Source organism: Coturnix japonica, chromosome 9, assembly GCF_001577835.2.
Source record: "Coturnix japonica isolate 7356 chromosome 9, Coturnix japonica 2.1, whole genome shotgun sequence".
NCBI lineage: Eukaryota > Metazoa > Chordata > Aves > Galliformes > Phasianidae > Coturnix > Coturnix japonica.
In genome coordinates, this window is record NC_029524.1 from 9,561,966 (window position 1) to 9,583,945 (window position 21,980).

The following is a 21,980-nucleotide window of genomic DNA, read 5'->3' on the forward strand; positions in this document are numbered from 1 at the left end:
TCATTCCTTGAAGAAAACCACACCAGAAACCAAAACTTCTGACCACTTGCTTTTTCAGAACCTGGTAAACCATTACTAGGATCAATTACACAGGAAGAGAAACAACCCATCAGACACACATAGCTGTGTAAGAAAGAATTAGTTGAAGGAATTGCCCTCATTTGAAAGGGCCTTTTATTCTAATTATTATTCAAAAGTAAGCACCTCTTGTTGTTTTGCCACAAATTCTGAATGAAGAAAAATTTAAATGAAGTTTCAGATATTCTTTCATTGTTATGTAGGCAAGTATAAAAGTTTCTGACTTTTAGTAACCGAAAGGCTTGTCCAGTTGGAGCATTAGTTTTCAAGCTCATATTTTTCACCTGAGCGCCAACCATTAGAGAAGGACTCGTTTACAATCTGCTCTGTCACGTGGTTAGTAAATTCAGTGGCCTTATTGAGACATGGGGAATTATTAAGAAGCAGTTTTAAACAGAAGTGATTATCTCTTGATCTCCTACAGACCTGTAAGCAGAAGGATTTCTTTGCAGCATTGATTTTTTATTTATTTATTTATTTATTTTTCCCTGTGGTGTGGTTAGTCAAACTGTCTTGGTTGCCTGGAATAAATATGCCAAAGCTTTTATCTCGCACCTGAACTGATGTGAGACTCACCAAGTTGTTCGGTCTGCTTCTTTGGCCCCTAATGGTGAAAGGAGTTAGGGATCATGGAAAATGGCACTTAATCCTGTTTGCTTTTGGTTGGATTTCATCTGGACTTTCAAGGTACCTAAACTGGAACTGATAAAAAAAAAAAAATTCCATTCTTATTAAATAGGCATTTTGTCAGGAAAATGTTAATGGAGAGCAGGATTATCAACTTCAAGACTTTTTGGTTTAATCTTAGCACAGTAACGGAGTTGTGGTCTAATTCAAGATTACCTCTTCTAAATGTGTGTTGAGAAGTGGTGTTTATGCCGTCTTCTATTATAAGACTTAAATTAACCTGCTGGCCAACAGACTTGTGACAGTTGTGCCCTCACACAGATTTTCATTCAGAGCATAAGGTGACTCTATAGCTGCTGTTTGTAGGAGACATGGGGGGACGCTGATTTGGAATGGCAAAAGTATGGCAGTACTCTTTTTCAGGTATCAGGCAGTACAGTGATTTCATTTCAGATACCATAATTTGAGTGCTATTAGCACAGAGTAGATTTTTTGTTTTCATGGGTGGAATTTGGGCATCTCTTGTTTTCATGCTTATATAAAGCAAGGATTATTGTAAATATTATCATTTTTCAACATGTGACTGTAGTTTTCTGTTCAGCATTATTTTCAACCTGTTTTAGGACTGTATGTGTTTGGGATTCTCTAATAAGTTTTTATTGCATTATGTGACCAGATTCTGGGATGTATAAAATAATGTATAAATTGCAGTGTGGTTTGATTCATCCATTTGTATGTGCATCATTTGCATGGGTGTGTGTTGTGGATGTTGACACTGACACTTTAAGACAGTGGATTAATGCTATAAAGGAGAAGTAATTTGGGCAGAAATAATATGTTGCATTGCCAAATTCTTTTTAGGATTTGTTACATTTTTGATTAAGCACAAATTGTTACACCTTCCAAGTTATGAGCTTCTCTCCAGAGACTTAATTAAACCTTTGATTGGTATACTCAATTACATAAGTGTGAGAATAAATAAGAACTGAACCAATACCTGTCTAGCACTCATCTTACCATATAGTTTTCTTCAGCAATAAACCAGCTTTAATAAAAATATACATTTCAGATACCAGTAAAACTGGGCATTAGCTGGAATTTGAAAACAATTAAAAATGTGGCTAGCAGTGGCTAGTAAACCTTTAATACATAAGTCTTAATTTCACATCTGATATCTACATCCTTGTCTTATAATGAAACTCACATTATTTGCAGCTGAATACTGAAAGCTGACAATATTAACTTGGTGTTATTAGCTAATTTGATTCTTTTGTCATAATCTTTCAAGCAAGTAAAGATATCTGAATTCACTGTATCTGAATGCACTATTCTTGCAGCGTAGAGAAACAGGTTGTCTCTCTAAAGAATACCTTCCGTCATTAACAATGAACATGTTTTATTAGCAGATGGTTCTGAATAGGAATAATGTGAATAACGTCAGAAAGCTCATTAAAAGGGTCGGATGGGCAGCAGTTTAATGGAGAATGCTTCACTGTATCTCTTGTTCTTACAGAAACTTTCCAGTGGCAGGGAAAAGCAGGCAGATTGTTTGGGTCTATGAAAACACTTTAAATGTTACCTGGCAATTCAAGCACAGTCTGAGGCAGCTGCAGGAACAGCTGAGGAAAGTAGAATGAAGCTGTGTACTTCAGCATTGTCAAGGATTCACTTAACAGCCATTCAAATTTCTCTTTAACATACCTCTTCTGCTTAATCTCTTACTGCATTTCCACTGTGTTTTAAGCACATCTGCTTGTCCAATCCTAAAAACCAGAGTGCTGGTTTTAATATCTTGGTGAAGAATTTTATTTATCAGATTTCTGTGGTTACTGCTTTTGAGTTCTGGAGTTGTTTTTGAAGACTTTCAGTTGAAATATTGCCTCAGCCTGATTGTTTATCTCATGAGACTTGTTGAAATAACACTCAAAACAGATATGTCTGGATGCCACAAGAAAATGTCAATAGTCTTTCAAGTTTTCTGTTCTGTTGCTGCAATGCTCCTAGTACATAAATGTCACTACTAGTCTTTAAAGTGAGAATAGAGCTTAGGGAACAGAGGCATGCAAATATGGGCATCCTTTCAAAGTACCTTGTTGGGGAAGTGAATTCAATCTTTGAAATTAAGCCTGTAAATTTTTCATAAATTCTACTGAAGGAAATACGTGTGTAAAGGTAGTCAATTTTACAAGGCATCTGTGCTTGTATGAACTAACCATAGAATTACATGTCATCAATGAGATTAATAGACTGAAAACTATTAGGAATGCCAAGCGTAATTAAAAGAAACAAGAAAAAGAGAAATTTTCCTATGTGATTGCATTGTTAAATCATAAAAGAAGAAATAATCTTAAAGTATTTGAATTGTCATGTCGAGCCCAGAGCTTTCAGCAAGGCCTATTGTTCACTGTCAGTGCAGGATCTGGACATCATTAAAGCTAAAATTAGTATTCTGCCTATTAGGGAAAAATAAGATACCTAATTTAAATGTGACAGATCCAGTGCTGAAATTGATATTGCTTTGTATAAAATTAACATTTAAAAGAGAATAGGAAAACAGGCTCTGAAATAAATTCTGCCAAATGAGTTACTTTGTATATTAGATAAGTGTATTTTAAGAGGTATTATTTTAGATAAACTAATAAGACAAATGTCAACGAAGCCCTTTAATTATGATATATGTATATTTATTTAATAACAACGCCAACAAAACTAATCAAAATAAAGATCAGGGAAATGACAACAGAAATCTGTAATTTGCTAGTGTGAAATCCAAACACAGCATCTACTTTTGTGCTTCACAACAGCCAAAAGTAAGGCCGTATTTTCAGCATGGCACAGAAATAATTCATATTAAGGATGCAGCACCATTCTCCCTTCTCACCTCTGTATTTTGCTAGATTAGCAGTTCAAATGGAAAAATGCTTTTAGTGGATTAAGAACCCCTGGAGGCAGTACAGGAATCCAGAATTTCTGCTACAAGCTTTTCATCCACTACATATTTTTCTCTGTATATATAATAAACCATGGAATGACCCTTTAACCTGGAAAACATCAAAACATTTTGGTCTCCGCTCTCTGCAGTTTGACTTAATTTAGTAGCTTTTCTGTCCTTTTTAAATGGTTGTATTTTCTTTCTCATCCCCTGTTAAAACTGGATTTTTTTGTATCTCTAAGAGGATTTGCAGCAGATTTTATCTGTTTCGTGGCACATTATAACAAATGGTACTTTATCCTGATTGAGAAATTATACATTCAAATACTATATTAAAAAAAAAAATTAATAGTCTCTAACATTTACATTTACCTGCATTTATTCCATTATTAAAACAATACAAAATAATTATCAGTAAAACAGGAGTGTAGTCATTGCCTTTAAATATTTCATTACACTGTCCAGGATAGTAAATTCGTTAAACTTTATTAATACGGCATATTATAAAACTAGAACTCCATTTCATAATCCTTAAAAACTTATTGGACACCATTTTAAATGCTGCATATCATCAGTTAGATCAACACAATGAAAATTTAGACTTTGAATGTTGTTAGAATCAGAATAACCAGGGCTGGAAAAGACTTCCAAGATCATCCGGTACAACAGTTCACTTACCAACAATACAACCCCACTAAACCACTTCCTGTAGTATCAAATCTGAACATCTCTTGAACATCTGCAGGGTTCTCTTCTGGTGGGCAATGGTGCAACTTCTGCCAGCTGCTCCTATTGGGCAGATAGACAATAATAGACAATAACTAGACAGGTTAGTTTTACCTTACTGATGATGTGTCGTTGCGCTAGTAACGCCTTGTCTATCTCATTATTCTCGTTTGTCTTCAGTAATGTATTACTTCAGCTGTTATATTGAAGATAAAAGGTTAGCAGGGGATTTCTGATTGCAGTTACAAAGTACTGAGGACAGTTTCAGTAGGTTTATTCACTACCTGATTACTAAGCAAATAATATTTTGTCTCTTCTTACACCTTCAGAGTGCCAGGAACCTCTTTTAATTTGGATTTCTCAAATTCATTTTGGCAGCCTGCTTTCTGTTCTGGAGCATTTATTTGAATCCTAAAGCAAGTATCTGTCATGTTCTTGATCTCTTTGCACTTGCTTTTGAGTCTTAGAGCATTTGAACTTCTTGTGCAAGAATATTATTAGAGGAAGCGTTTAAATGAAATGCTTGTGTAAGCAAATTCTGAGTTGAAAATCTGTGGTTGTGCTGAGCAGTTACACGTGCCACTTATTTGGAACAGTACAGTGTAGTTTGCACATATTAGAAAGGGCTAAGGAGTTCTTGCTAAGCAGTCAGGTAGAGACGCGTTATCTCCTGTGTGGATACAGATTGTATCTTATGAACTCGTATCTCACATCTAAGCTATCAGGCCTACTTTATAGGTAATTTTTATATGAACAATCAGGAAATAGGAGGGTAGAAAATCTGAATCCTGTCTTAAACCATTTCCTTAGTTATTACTGATCTCCTTTAAAGAGAGGAAAATATTGCCATCTGTTGTTAGGAAGGAGCTTAGAGTCTTTGAGGGCTTGTGAAAGCCTCACTTTGTAATGAGTCTGTCAGTGAGAAGCAACTGACATTCCTGGAGAGAAGTCTGTCATGATGCTGAAAATCTCATCTTTTCAAGGTGTTCTATGCTTTTATGCTGTATCTCTTTGTAATTTTACTAGTGAAATATGTTGTCTGCTGACTTCATAGTAAGAAATCAGTTGTTTTCCTTCGGAATAGAAAAAGAGCAGAAGGTAGGGGTATTCTTTATAAAAACAGCAGTAAGAACAAATTAATTCTGTTCTCATATTTTCTGATGCCACTAGAAATCAAAGAATAAACTTAATTAGATGCATGTAACTCAGTTTGCTAAGTAAATTTAGTTGCTTGAATTGTTTTTACAATGTACTGCTTTACTAAAGCATTGTGTTCTTTTCCTTCCGTTTTCTGAATGTTCCACCTGTGGTTATAGATCCTTTCTACTTCTCACCATGGTGGAGGTAGATGTCCATTATATTATTTGAAGATACTATTAGTTCTCACTAACTATTATGGTGTAAGTACTGTGGGAACAATGCAAAAAATGTTATCCTGTAAAAGATTCTCTCATGCTTGCAAATTCTATAACTGTTGTTATTGCAAACTGTTGTTGCAAAGCTGTCAGAAGAGAAGGACAGAGGAGTTGGATGACCTAGAATTAATTTCTGTTAAGGCCAGGCTGGGCCAGATGGTGGTCAGGATGCCAGCGTTGTTTGAGCAGTGCTGCACTCTATGCCTGTGAGATGTTCTTGAATTACCCTTTGGATGGGAGATGTTATTGTTGAGGTTCACAGTACAAATACATCTCTTTCATTTGGCTGTAGCAGGGTGCTAAAAAGTGAACTTATAAGAAATGAATATTAATACATGTTGTTTTTACTTGGAAGTTAATTATTCTCAGGCTAGTGTTCCTGCTTTTTTTGATAAACATTTTGATTAAATAGAGAATTAGTTTTGCATGGAATATTTTCTAGCTCCTATCAAAGTTGTTTTTCAAGCACTATCATCTGAAACTTCAGGAAAGTAATGCTTAGTTTTCCCATAGTAATTACAATGCCACATTCAAGAGCTTAGATAAAATATAGTCTTCAGATGAGATGCTTTCTGAGAGTTGTTACATTACCTTTAATTGTGTGTGGAATAGAAAGGAACATTTGAAGCCTTTCATTTTCCTCAGTATTGGCTAAAAATAATACTTTTGAGCTATAGGAGAATAAGAATAGGTTTGTGTTATAAGTGAACAAGACTGGGAGGTGGTCATAAAAAGGAACAGAATGTATTCTGTAGTCGTATTACTAACAAGCATATCCCTCCCTTCAGAATGGGACAGATTTTTTTCATGTTGTCTAATTTTTGTCTAAATCAGCAAAACTGACAATGCATAAAGTGCAATTCAGGGTAATCAAATAGATAAATAAGTAAATATATAAATGTTTCACCTGTATTGGGACAGGTTACATCCTCATATGAAACTTCACTAGCCAACATACTATGTTTTATATTTATTTGAGCACTAACAATGATTGAAAGAAATTAAGTAGGGGCGCAGATAGTTGATGATGCCTTTTACTGACTCTATGAAAATTCAATAGGTCAAAGGTCTTCAGGTTCTCTCTATTTCAGTTCTACAGTTAATCCCTGAAAATTTACTGCAAAGTAAATAATGCAGATTGAGAGACACATGGAGCTAGAGAATTGAATTCAGAGTTGTGGAGTGTGTCGCGCTGGCAAAGAATCTGAGTAAATCTGAAAGCCGCTCCTCAATATAACTAGAGATGACCACTGGCCCCAAGGGTTGAGGTATGTGCAGTTTAAAACACTATTTCATTATTGGATATGTGGTTAAATATCCTTACTGTTGTGTGTGTTCATATTTGATAAGGTGTGTAACCCTGCTCTGCTTTCTTAGCTGGGATTATGGCCTTTCACTCTCTGCTTGAGTGAGTTCCCTGTGGTAACAAAGGGGCAGCTTCTGCTTTGTGCTTCTGGATACTAAAAATGTAATACTTGTATTCAGCCACTGAGTAAAGTTGCCACTGGTGCTGTTAATAAATAGAAGAAATAGGAGTCATTTTAAAAGCAAACAGTTTACAAAAGCTGCCTGCAGTTTGGAAATCTTCCACAAAAGATCTTGACTACTAAACCAGAATGATGTAATGGTCTATTGCTTACAAGAGCTCTCACAATAGAAAAACCTAAAAAAATCAATACCTGTTTTCAGTACAGTCAAAACTTGATATATTTCATTTCAGTGAACAGTGGTAGATTTTCTTATATAAAGAAAGCAAGCAATTTCTCATGCCAAGATTAAGTATCTTTTGTTATCCTTTGTTGTAGTACAACAGATTAAAAGCCCTGAAGTAGATAGTTTAATGTAGGCGCGAGTGGCAGAAAGGGGCCACAAATCTGAGTTAATGAGTGAGTCCAGAGAAGGCTTCCCAGCTTCCAAGGGTCTGAGAAAGAGCTAGATTCATGTGAATAATAATAATGATAAAAATAGAAAAAACTGTAATAACAGAAAGCTGTGCCTTACAGAGTGGTGCAGTGCATGACAGAACATTTCTACAACTTCAGTATGTATCAGCCAGGAAAGCGTGTTGCAGCCAGGCAGATGATCAATATTTGGTTTAGCATTTATTTAACATATTAATTCATTATAGTTTTATTCCTACTTCTGATTTCATTCTTATTGAAAAGAATCTGTAAGCTTTTATACAAAGCACTTCTCTCACACTACTGAGAGGTGGGGTATGGACTAGTTAAGTGATAAAAATAGCCAAAATGCGTGTTTCTGGGTGTTGTTTTATTTTGTAGTAGTTCTCTGTAATTCTGTACAGCAGTCCTTAGATTTTGTCCAGCTAAAGTAGGAAGTCCATCACATGTTCTGTGCACAGATACTTTGTGAGAGCCTGTCCCACCTAGGTGAGGAGAATGACCACTATGGTTAAAGAGGCTGAGGAGTTCTCTGCCACTTCTGAAGTTTCTCAAAGCAATTTGTTAGGGCTGGCTACTAGGAATTTTGTTTTGGTGTCCATTGAAATAAACAGGAGTAGGATTTAATGAAACCTTTAATAAAATGGATTTCCTTCTATTTTATGAGTGAAATTTCTCCCCAGTACTAACCTACCACAGATTTGAACCTTCAGCATTTATAGTTTATTGCTCACTCTGCTCTCTAAATGCTCACTTTGTCTGTCCAAATTCTCTAAATTTGGTATGGTTGTTTAATCCCTCAGGGGTCATAAAGATGAATTAACTAACTCTACTTAAGTAGGTTGAGATATCAGCATAAAAGACATTGTAAAATCAGAGTTATATATATTACAGTAAAATTACATAGTCTGTAAGGTGAAACTTTTATTGGACAGTATATTGCTCAATGAACTGTTCATTTGAGTTGTCACTAAAGAGCTGTTTTTAGTAGGTTATTATACACCAACAAACGTCAGCTCTGAGGAAAGCATAAGAGCATTTTTGCAATTCAAATGTAGAGTGCTGTGTTTATAATTTCATTATTAATTTATTGCTGTATGACTTCTGCTATTTGTAAATGCCAAATATAGAGAAGAGTACTTTGATTTAACCCTCCCTATTATGAAATAAATGCTTTATTTCCACAGTCCCTTAGGAAGTATCTCGTGTCTCAGGGACAAATAGAATAGTCTTAGCTCAGAAAAGAGTAATCTTGATGTGAGTGCAAATGGAGAAGGATAGTGGTTTTTTGTTTTGTTTTTCTTTTAAAGCTGATTTCATACACACAAGACATACAAGCACGCAGTGTTCCTAACTGAGCTTAATCAGGAGATGCTTCAAACATGCAATGATCTTACTCTCCTTGTGTTCATTTTTTTCCTGCTCTCTTTGGGAAGTAGGCAATTCATGCAACAGGCTTTATGCAACATACTGCTCTAAAGAAAGAAAACTTATTTATGTATCTCAATGTGTTACATGCATCCTGTCAGCAGTGTACTTTTTTTGTTGTTACTTTTCATCAAAACCAATTGCAAAACCCAAGTTCTCACAATAGACCCATCATGAACGCCAGGAAAAGAAGTCTGTCTTTCAGCTGTGAGTACACCCAGCTAGAACAGGTTGCATCCATCTCTGTTGTCTAGTTTTTCCTTTTTTAAGTAACGATTTCTTCATTTTGCACCTACACTTAAACATTCTACAGGGAAGAATGGTCACGTTAAGGGTATATTTGGCCCTAGATACATTAACCAAGAGTTCAGGTGAAGGTATTTGTTAGTGGCGAAAAGAACTTCTAACTGTTCCAGCTGGTTCTGGTTATTTCTGACTATACTTGACAAAAAATGTTCCCTGAGGAGCTTTTCATGCTAGAAAAAAGTGTTGTCTATGGGAGTGTGTTAACTGGATGAGAGTGAACTGTTTTGAGGAGCGATGTTTATTTCTGTACTATTTTATTTCCCCATGAAGCAATGCTGAAACCTATTATATGACTACTTGTCATTGTTAGTTTGACCATTCCATTATATAACTGGAGGGGAAAAGAAGGATGTGCTTTCAGCTTGTCAAAATAAAAAATATCAACATCATTTTTGTGTTCTCTCAACAAATATTTCTTGGAATTGTCTTTCTTTGTTGCTACTGAAAGTTTCAACCCGCTCTTCCAAAGCAAAGTCAAAATATGGAAATTTAGCATTGAAAGGTATTATTAAGATGTTACCAGCATGTTTGCTGTGTTTATCCAAACAGGCATTTTGGCATTTCCATTACAAGATGACTAGCATCCACTTCACTGAGCAATCCTAAATTTATCACGTGTATCTCACTGCAGGTCAGGTGATCTGAGCAGCTGATAAACTCAGGCTTTTCCTGATAGAATCCTAAATGTATAGCAAGTCTAAACTTACATCTGTGAAAGAGTAAAACTATTGGTGTTTTTTCCATAGGAATTATTCACATGGTAATGAATCTGTTGAAGAAATATACTGCAGTTGTTAATGAGATCTTAAGATGACTCACCTGGACATTTTACAGTTCTCTCTTAGGAGAGAATGTCTAAAACCTTTTATCTTCTTGAACAAATGCTGTAATCAATAAAATAAAAAATGCAGAGGAAACCAGCTGTTAGAGAAGGGCTGAATTTTTTAATATTACAAGTTAATGTTTTTCTCCTAGTATACAGTGCTCATCTCCATATAATTTAAAATGCATTCAGCATTTTCTACTTTTTATGTACTTGAGTATGTTATAGGGTTGGCATGATAATTATGTTAACTCAGTTGCAAACTGCTTAGTATTCATCAGGATTGCCCTATCTGGCACCTCAGCTCCTAACTGAAAAATGAAAGCCCTGTATGATCAATTACATTTTCAAGATTTATTTTTAGTTGGGAGTTACTCTGCACAAGGAGCTGAAGGCAGAGGAGCTTATACTAACCTGACTTCAATCATCTTAAAAAGGGAGGAAACAAAATTAATTATCTTAAAGTCAGCAGTAAGTTGGAATAATAGCAGCAGTACTTTTCTTGGTACTGAAGCCCTGACATCCTTCTGATTTTAATTTTTTTTGTTGTCTGGCTAGAGCTGGCTTATCAATTTGGACAGCCAGGCTCCAGCTGGTACTAAATAATGATTGTCTCGGTCATTTTCTTTGGGCTGATCTGACAGCCCTGGAGGAAGACATTTCTGTTTCACTACAAGGCTGTTAATTGCTTGCTTTCTTAACTGGTTCTGAATGCTACATGTGAATTTCCAGCAAGCTTCTAGGATACTGACATAAACCAGCAACACATGTTGTATATAAGTCATATGAACTTCCTATGTTATGAAGTTAATTTTCTAAAACATTATGGAGCATATCTGACCCCCTTGGAACCAGAGAACTGTGAGGGGTTCAGTGGGCAAGAGGCACAGAGACAGAAGCTTTTCCCTTGTCAGGTTAAGGAGTGTCCTCACATCTCTGTACAGCTTGTGTCTAGGGAGAGAAGGAAGCCTGAGAAGAAGGGAGGGATACATAGGAATAAAGACAGCAGAGACATAGAATCATAGAATGAATCATAAAATGGCTTGGATTGGATGTGACCTCGAGGATCATGAAGTTCCAATCCTCTGCCAATGCCAGCCACTAAATCAAGCACCAGCTTGTCTGCCCAGGGCCCCATCCTCCAGGGATGGGGCAGCCGCAGTCTCTCTGGGCAGCAGTGCCAGAACCTCACCACCCTCATAATATATGGTTAACATGTTAATGTTACTTATGATTAGATAACAGAAAAACTTCTGCTACTTGTTTGTGCTGATGCTGCAGTGTCATTGTTGTTTGTTTTGCTTTGCTTATTGCTTTGCTATGTTCAGTTTTAATCATAGTTGCCCATTTCTCTAACTGTAGTAGTACACACAGGGAGGAGGAAAGAAGGAAATATGAAATTAATTCTCTGATAAACTGCTTTAAATTCATATCTGTGTTATTAGAAAAGTTGATTTGTAAGTGAAGGGGTCTATGTGAAAAACCCCATGTGCAGTCACATTTCTCTGCTGAATTTTAGAGTAAAGAAATGAAGCACAATTGGATTTTTTTAATAAAAGATCAGGTTTGTTTTTCCTGAAATGCTGGATCACTCAGTGATCATCATCATCAGTTGCATCACTCAGTGGCTGTAGTTGGTTATAGTGCATAATGGAGCAGATAACGATTAGCAGACTGTCATGTGAAAATACAGGACAAATCAGCATGTGACAGCATAGTGAATAGCTAAGTTCCCTTTCAGGTTAAATATTTATAATGATGAGATGGGAATCTCTTTTACTTAATACAAAAGAGGTAGAAATGCGTCTACTATGAATAGCAGGATTAAGGAAAGTGAAAAATTAACACTGTGTACCTACAGAATAGAGCAGCACGTAGAGCATCCTATTTGCTGCAGGTAATTAAATCTTGCAAGGAAACTTGCGCAATTCATTAACTGTAAAAACTATTTAGTGGTGAGAGAAAAATGACTTTGCTAAGATGAAGGGCCAGAGTGGGAGATAATGTAACTTTCTGTCCTGTAACATTGGATGTAACTGTTATTAGTTTATTTTTGAAACAATTTGCATAACTAATTTTCTTCAAGTGGCTTTGATATGTTAATGACAGCTCTGAAGACAGCCCTGTAGAAATCAAATAATGGAGCTGGGTATGTTTGGACAGAGCCCTGGGATTGCCTTTAGAGAAAAGGCATGCAAAGCAATTTCACTTGAGCTAATAACGTGTTTATAATGAGAAATAACTTGTGCTCCTCATATCTGATTTTCGGAATCGTTCAAACTTGTAATGTCTTAAGTAAAATTATTTATTCAATTACTTTCCCTGTCTCTAGGACAGGAAAGTAAAAACCACATAATTAAGAATAGCTACATACTTGTACAGAAGTAATCAGCAGTCTTTTTTCACCATATAGTAGTGAAGGTGTTATACTGTGAGACGAGAGGTAGAGATGCTTACTGCAGGAGCGTAGAGTTATCTGTACAAAAATGTAAAGAGCCCTTCAGTATTATATGAAAGCTGTTTCTGGGTATCAGGTCTTTAAATGTTTTTGTTGGGGGGAAGAATTTGTAGTTGGTGGAAGGGAATAGCAATACTAGTATTATCAAAATGTACTTTTTTCAGCATCTGTATTCTAGTCTGTACTCTGCTAAACAGGAATCTTGCTCCTTGAGGCTTCATTTCTGTACTAAGAATTTGTGTAGTTTTTCAGTAGCTTAGAGAACTCTAGACATAGTTGATGTCAATTCTTTTCAGGTTGTGTGTGTTTTTCTTTGAATATATTTGAGGTCATTTGCATTAAAGAATAATTTCAGAAAAGAGAAATTGTTTTTCTTATATACCTGAAAAAGTCCGGTTTTCTTTGTAATTTTTAGTATACAGTGCTTCTGTATGTTGATATTCTAAGACTAAAATTCCATTAATAACAGGCCAATACAATGGGAATGGCTTGTGGAATGGCTTTTTAATGGCATATAGAAGTTCTACATCTTTAAATCTCTGCAGCTTAAAGAAGAAATCACTGCTTATGATGTGCTATCTGAGCTGTTGAGAACAGAGCTGCTTTCTACTTGGAAGAGTCTGTAGGATAAATCTGAGAATTTTTCACAAACAATCTTTTTCTTAAAGTCTCAGTTTGTGACCATCAGATCGTTTCTGTCTTCAGGGACTTTTCCCAGAACACTGAGTTGTTATTGGTTCACACACTCACATGTTTATTTATGTTAATTGCCCCTTCTGTGAAAGAGGAATGCCATGGAAGTGAATGTAGGGCAACTTGTGCTTTCATGGTGGCTGATCTCTGGGGATCTCGTTCTAATCACGTGGTTTTTGTTTTTAACTTAGTGGGATAAGGAATCCCCTTTTAAAATGCCAAGAGTAAATGAGTGCAGAATAAAATGCATACTGGCAGGCAAGTACAGTTACAGGACAAAGGGAAAAAATATTGATGGAAACAGAAGAGGTAAAGAATTGATAGTAATCCAGAAGTGAGGGTTAGCAATGTGTAGAGCTCTCCAGGAGTCACTGGATTTAGGCAGAGGGGCATTTGCATTTTACAAAGAAACTGATATCATTCCTGAATGAATGATTTTTGTTTTTCTTCAGTTTTGGAGTTATATGGAGAAATACTTGTAAGCATCAAGCAGCTGAGAAGTGCAGCAACTCTGTGATTGTGTGGTTTTGTTTTTATTTTTCTTGAATAGAACTTCAGTTTCCGTTTAAGTAATGAGTATCTATAGATAGACGTACTGTGGCAGAATATAAGTGTGAGGGCAGCTGGTGGGAACTGTGGTCTATTAATCTTCTGATTAGTGGGAAAATACGGCATGTTCTCAGCACTGTCTTACTTACTGATTATTGTGAAGGAAGGCAACTGAAGTCTGCACCTGAGGATGCTGGAAAAAGATCTTTCTCCTTCCAACCACTGTTGAGTTCCTAATGCGTTTTGCTATAGGTCATGCAGCTTCCCATGCTGTATTTCTGTTGCAGTGAATCCTTCATTATTATCTTCAAAGTGAAATAAATGCAACAGGAAGAAAAGGGGGTGCCTAGTCATCACAGGCTGCAAACAAGCATAATTTTCATATTTCTGCAATGCTGGGTTTTAATGAGCCATGACATGAATTTGAGTTTGCCTTTTCCAAAGTTGTTGTTTGCTTACTTCTGAGAATGTGGTAAAGATAGGAAAAGGTCTTCATTTTAAGAATCTTCTTCAAAGCAAATTAGAGTAGAAAAGGCTCCTCTTGCCCATTTGTTTGATTTCTCTTAGTATGATCCATTTTGTAGTTTATTTTTCTATTGTCTGAAGAAAGCAATTATGTCACTGTATTTCTTAACAGCTTGCTGGTTATGGGCAGAGGTTTATTGATTAATCATTTGCCACCCTTTTTATTGTCGTCTTCTAAACTGAAATTAAGTTAATAACTCATGAGAATGTATATATTAAGACACATTTTATCAACTTAAACTACATATGCATCTGTCTCATTTAATATTTATATTATGTTCTAATTTATTGCACGTAGTAACACTGTTAGGTTTGTTCCTTGTTCTTGTCTCAAGATTAGCACTGGCACTTCTACTTTAGAAAGTATTTTTGAAACTGCTCTTAATAAATAACAAAAGTTCTAAAGAAGAACTCCTGTGACTTTAACATGCTGACATAGCTGTTTATCTGCATATCTGGTGGAAATGATGAGGTGTTCTTTAGATTGTCTGATAAATCAGTGAAGCATTGATTTGGAAGGTCCATTTGTCTCATGAAGCTGAAAGATAATTCAATATCTATTGGAGGGCACCTGCTGCCCTCTACCATGCCAGAATATTTCTGTCTGCTGATATGCCTTGACTATAAATGCATTCTCAAATCACAGAATCATAGGGGTTGGAAGGGACCTCCGTAGTCCAACCCTCCTGCCAAAGCAGGTTCCCTACACCAGGTTGCACAGGTCGGTGTCCAGGTAGGTCTTGAATATCTCTAGAGAAGGAGATTCCGCAACCCCCTGGGCAGCCTGTTCCAGTGCTCCATCACCCTCACCATAAAGAAGTTCTTGTGCACATTCGTGCAGAACTTCCTATGCTCCAGTTTCTGGCCATTCCCAGAGACCTGAACTGCCACATTTCTGGGTGGGACTGGAAACTATTGAGCAGTTTGTGTAAAGTAATTATTTCACCTAATATTGGCAAATTCCTAAATTCTTTCTGCTTATGCTGAAAAAGCATAATTCTTTCTTCTTTATGCTTCTGAAATATGTTTTGATCATGCTTTGGAAAACATTGCATTAATCATTCTGACTAGTAAAGCAAATGTAGTATTTCCTCTGTAGGTCTCAAGTGTTTTAAGTTTGTTATGTATTTGATATGCTATTCACATGATAACCAGTTAGTTTTGGAAAGGACACAAAAGCATCACCTCTGCCCACATAGGCTTGCATTCTGATTCCTTTTGGTGACAGCTGAATCAGTTCACTTGAAAGGCAAAAGTCAGTCAACCTTTTATTGTCGAAAGGAAAAGAAAAAAGGGACAAATGCTGTGCATGATATTTTCAATGATATTTGATGGTATTTGACAGGAGGTGAATAACCCCAAGTGGTAATTCTGAGCTCACCTGATGAGAGCACATGGATGACGAATGTCAGCGAAGAGTCTTTTCCCTGACATGTGAAAATGGCTGCATTTAACAAAGTTTTGCATTTTGCTTTTCTTTGTAAGCTTGAATAAAAGTTCAAATTATGACATTTACAAAACTGATGATGCATTTTTCAAAATAGCAGTCCCTCCACAACTTAATGAACATTTCCATTTTCTCTTTAAATAGACAAAACAAATTCTTTGTTTCTAGTTTCTAGTGCATTTGCATTTTTTTCTCTGAGGATCTTTGCAGTTTTACTTGTTCCAGAATAGCTCAATCAGAAGCTCACAGCAAATACTTAGAGATTTGCTTGACATTCATATGATGTAAATGTCTAATCAAATATTACGTTGAATAACCAGTACAGGGGTCATGAATGTTAATTTTCCACTTTCAGTTTTCTATTTTGAAAGGGTTTGAGTGAAAAAAAACTCTATCTGATTGCAAATTAGCACCAGTTTTAGATTGTCATTTTAATGTTCTGTTGGTGATCCGGTGCCCTGCTTGCACTCCCAGCTGCTAATGCAGATAAGCTGTATCACTATAAGGTGATTTGGTTTGGGTTTCTGTTGTTTTTACTAGTAGGAAAAAAGAAGCATAGCAAAACTAAAATTATTTTCTACTATGAAGAATGATAGAAACAACTAAGGGGAATCTCTGTATTTTCTTTGCACTATGACAAGTGTACAATATGTCCTCTTGACATAAGGGCTTCTTCTGTTCATCTTGCGTTCTTGCTCTCACAGTGTGATATTTCCTTGGACAGTAAAACCTGCTACTTTTTTGTTTGTACATTTGATTTTGTTGGGTTTTTTTGGTTTTTTTTTTTTTGTGGGTTTTTTTTTTGTTGTTTTTGTTTTTTGAGGGGAAAAGAAAGAGAAGCAAACCAAGCAGAACTTCAAAACCAAGTTCTGCCAAAAAAGCCCAGTAGCAATAGCTTCTCTCCTCATACGATGTGACATCTTCAGAGAAAGGAGTTGAGGTGAATAAAATCTTGCTCCATAGTAAATTTCATGCATGACATTGAGCCAAGAGGGGATTTTTATTATTATTTTTTTGATCTTCAATACATTTGGTAATGTCTGTACTTGATTTTTCACTTCCCTGTTTCTTGTTCGTGTCTTTAGTTGCATCTGCCTTGCACCAGCAGGAGGCTGATAACCTTGATAACCAACCTGCAAACTCAAACTGAGGCTTAATTTGTGATCACCAGTAAGCAACGCTATTGATGATAAATCAAGCAATCATGTGCCAGCTTTGACTGTGTTATGCTACCATAATGGCAAATTCATTGTCTTGTATAAATGGTTACTTAAAAGACAAGCAGCGTCTGGGTGCTAGCAATTTTCTCATGCATATTGTTCTACATTTTGGTGGTAACAGCATAATTTGCACTGTTTATACTTGTGTGCATTTTAAGACAGCCCATAAGATTCTTCAGAGCTGAAGAACAAGTGACCATAGAGGGGAACTTAGGGGGGGAAAAAAAAAAAGTGGTCCATGTTATACCTAACATTACACAAATGGTTATGTCATTCTTAGTTTTATACGAGATGTGGAGGAGATTCACATTTCTTTGAACTGAAGAGAAGCCCATGTGCAGTGAACAGCTCAGGCAATGTTCTGGCACGTTATAATGCAGCATCATGCTTGTTCATCTGCCCTGCTGTGTCCTGCTGATGTAGTATCACATTTTTATTTAGTCCAAGTTGCCATAGCAGCCACAGTACTCATGAGATCGTATTTTAATTTAGGAATTTCCTAGCAATCTTGATTCTTATGTACGTAGTATGCTAATAAGCCTATTAAATGCAGAAGACATTGATAAATGTGCTGCTCTCTAGGATTTCAGTTTGCTTGCAGGAAGGTAAATCTAGCCTCAATGTGTTATGGAAATCTCTTTCAATCTTGAGTACTACTGGAATATAGCAGGAAGAATAATAAACAGTATTTACCAGACAGTAGTGTAGAAAAAGAAGTATTTAGTGAGAAATATTGCTATGTCTTCACAAATTTTGGAGTCTGCATGTAGTATGATGGTAACAGTATGTGCTACATTTGACTGCAGGGCTTACCCCTCTTAATTTTATTTATTTTTTAATCAAGATTTTTTACCAATCCTAAAATGAAGCTAAACATTTTCAACAAAGAAATCTCAATATACCTATAAATCAGTTCAACATGAATGCTTATTGAGAAGAATGGATATTTAGACATCAAATGTTTAAGTAACTTTCCAGTGTGCTTATTATAACATTCACTTGAAAAGAATATTTTGGGGAAGAAGAAGCTTATGTTTGAGGACCTGATCCACTACTACTACTCATGCAATCTCAGACATGACAGAATTCAATTTCCCAACACAGCATAAACTGCAAAAGGTTAAAATGTCATTGTGAATTTCTATTTAGAAACATTTCTATTTAGAAATTTCTACCTACCTGATTACAACCTACAGTTCTGCTTTATAACCTGCTCTTGTTTTTATCCTCTGTGATCAAGAGGGGGGGTTCTGAGTTACTACTTGTAGTGATTTCTGGATAGGACATTGTGTAAGCATTTTAAGGATAATACATTTTCTTCGTGTAGTTCAGCAGTAATTTCCTGTCCTTAACTAATGTTGATGAACACAAGTCTAACCTGTTTAAACCAGTATGAGGTACTGGCTAAAGCTTTGTACTATCAAATTTCCTAGTTCAGTATAGCAGTGCTTTCTGGATAAAAATAGTGTTGAAGTGCAGCCAAATGTTTTCAGTAGGAACACTGTACCACATCTGCTTTTAAGTGCTCATGTAGGACTCATATTCTAAGAGGAAATCAAGATGTAGGATTTGTTTATAGTTCAAAACTAGGCATAAATAGAAAATTAATGGCTGGATTGCCACGGGATGATTTAGTTAATCCTCTCTCTGATGTACTGAATAGTGTTTTAATGATGGATACAAGTATTTCATACTGACCTGGTTATGGCACTTCATACTATGCAGTTCCAAAGTGTTATAATTCAATATCCTCTGCACAATCCATTAGCTGCTCAATTAATTGCACTAATGACATTGTCCAGTGTTTGACACTAAGTGATAGAAGATTAGGTTGAAGTAACATTCAGCCTAAAACCAATTCATATAAAAATTCACTAATATTATCCCAAGATACCATCTGCAATATGAGCAGCTATGAATATCTACGGCAGACTATAATGAAAGCATTCCAGTGAAAATGACAATTCTAAGAATTTTTATAGTTACATAGTTGTGTGCTTCCTTACTATCCTATTTTATACCATATTTTCCCTGTCATTTCCGCTTTAAAGGAAGAATGAGAACAATATACAAACCAGAAGGAGTTCTGAAACAGAACTTGATACTGTTGCTTTCACCGTATAAACTTCTTTTCTGCTGCTTGCATGGAACAGTCCTTTAGCATTTCTTTGTATCATACTTAGCATGGAGGGGAAAAAAAAAAAAGGTGGAACTATACACTGATCTTCGTGTTCTTTATTATTCTCTTCCTGTTGTGAAATAAGATCTTAAATACAGGCTATTCTTTTCCAGGAAAAAAAAAAAAAAAAGAAAGAAAGATTGAGAGAAGAATTTGGAAAAGTGCTAAAAGGATGTTAAGAATGTTTCCTGTTTTGATGTTAAATGATAACAAAACCTGAACAAGAATAAACAAGAAATGTAGTATGGAGCTAGTGAATGGGTTACAGATACAAGATAGTATAGAGGAGCAGGAAAGTGCATACTAAGGAGAATTATTTGGCTATTCTGCTGGTGGCTGCAGAAAGCAATGTGTAATGGTAACTTAACTAATTATGTGATGAATAACTAAGAAGGTGGTTAGGAACTGCATCAAGAATGTAGACATGTGTGCATGAATATGAGTGTCTACAGAAATAATTTCTAAATTTTAGGGAGCTTTAATCAGCATCTAGAAATGATTTTCTGATGCAAAAGAAAACTATTTTTTGTATGATGTTTTCTCTGTGACACAAAACATTGGCTTTCATGTACACTAAGTTTTCATATCTGTGCTATCTTCATGCCACTAGGATAAAAGTAGCATTATCATTAGTTATCTTCAGTAAGTAACTGAACATTAGGGAAGCTGTTATTAGCGTCTTATAGTTGTGTGTTTATGTACTGTTAAGACAGATATTTTCCCTTTATTGTAGCTGAGGGGAAACAAAAACCAAAAAAACCTTTGTGGGAGTCAGTGCTGAGAGATCTCCACATGTGCAATGCATGTGTGATTGTAAAAATTTGAACTTTTTTTGTTCTGTTGAGTGTTTGAAAATATGACTTATGTAGCTGTGTAGATAACGATAGAAGAATTTGGTGTTGAAATAATTCCTTGTGTTTTAGAGAATTCAGAGTTTCAAGGTGTGTTCCTTGGAAATGGATTTTCAGTCCCTTGAATAAGCACTCTTTCTCTCTCTCTTTTTTGTTTTCCCATCGGAGAGTTACTTTTTCGTTTTTCTTCACGTTTAATTGTATTGCTGTAGTTTATGGCCATTGCACACAGTAATAATCTGATTTATATATAAATTGTTGATTTGTTGGCATCAAAAGGTTTTCAATGTGTGTGAAGATTTTTCATGCGACAGAAATTAACATGATGAAAGATCTCCCTTATTTCCTATTGGAAAATTTTGGAAAATGTTGGAACATGTGTAACTAATTACAGCTGTAATGATTTGTTTAAACATGGAATTTCTTATGACTTTAGTGTTGTAGAAATGCCTGTAGTTGATAACTGGGATTACGGGAGCTTAATTTTGTAATTTCTGCTGTTTAATAATTAACTTTTTTATTTATCTTTCTTCCAATATTCTATTTAGGAATAGAAGAGAAAGAGATGGGATGTATTTAGCAAGACAGACTGGAAGGAAACCAATAACAGTGTGAGTAGAAATCTATTCAAGTTTGTTGTTTGATTTTGCTTTTTAATATTCATCTATGACGAGGACATGCAATAGGTATTTTAAAAAATTGGATTTTTAAAATGCTTAATATAGAATCACAGAGTCTGAGTTGGAAGGGACCTCAAAGATCACTTGTCCAACTTGCCTGCAATGAACAGGGGAAAAAGATATTTCCATTACTATTTGAAAAACATATTTTCTGTTCCATAAATCTCATTGGACTAGATTTCAGATCTGGAATGAATTCTTTATATACGTTGAAGGTATCTGAGGATTAGTTGCAAAAAGTATGGGACTGCAAATCCCTGAACTCCCAACACCCTGAGTTCTGTCTGCAATCTAAATCTGAATGTTCTAGAAGTAATGCATAAGAGATGGTTAAGGAAGTGAGGACCTTCCTATAGTAACACATAAAAAATGGTGAATGATGAGAGTTCATATGTAGCTACAGGACTTTTCTGTGCTATAAAGAGAGAAAACCTGATCTATAAGTAATGTATTTTGCTTGTTGCTCCTTTATAATTTTATTCCCAATGTATGTCTGACTGTATTTTCCTGTCAGGGTCTACAAAATATAGAAAAGAACAGTTTTACTAGAAACACAGCCATATAATTCATTGTTAACATACTGTGGTCTCACTTAAGGTATGGTACATAAATTTTCTATGATGCTGGCTTGCTGTGCAGATGGAGTTCTCAGCCTACCAGCTGTAGTAAACTAGAGACTTTCCACAACAATTATTTTTTTTTCTCTAGATTCAATGGCATAAATATATTGGGAACAAAGTTATTAAAGTTCAATACTTCTTTAAATGTTTGAAATTTTACTGCAGTGTGTGTTCAGTCTTGTTACTGTAGTAATAATGGCCTTTTAGAACAACAACAGCAAAAGTTAACCTAGTTTTTCTATTAAGCTTTGTAATATATTCTACGATAGTTCAGTTTTTCCTTGGTTCACTCACATTTATCAGTGATCAAAACTGTCTGTCCCATGATGAGGATACATTTTAAAATATCTGTGCAGTACTTTTTTGCATCTGCTGAGTGTGCCATGATGATAAAGAACACAGGTTTCAAATTCTGTTTGTTGGTTTTATTTTCCACTTGATGGATCAGTAATTCTAATATGAAATAGAAGATTCCTGTTTTGTATTTCCTATTACTTTGCTTAAGCAAATATTGCTGAGGCA

The 21,980-nt window shown here is 35.5% G+C and overlaps 1 long non-coding RNA gene across 1 annotated transcript in view; it reads left to right on the forward strand.

The window, feature by feature from the left end:
- LOC107318092 overlaps positions 1 to 21,980 on the forward strand; it is a 47,975-nt gene that overhangs the window by 16,305 nt on the left and 9,690 nt on the right. The window contains exon 2 of the long non-coding RNA XR_004308403.1: positions 20,707 to 20,769. This is a non-coding gene — a long non-coding RNA (uncharacterized LOC107318092). The remainder of the gene's footprint in view (positions 1 to 20,706; positions 20,770 to 21,980) is intronic.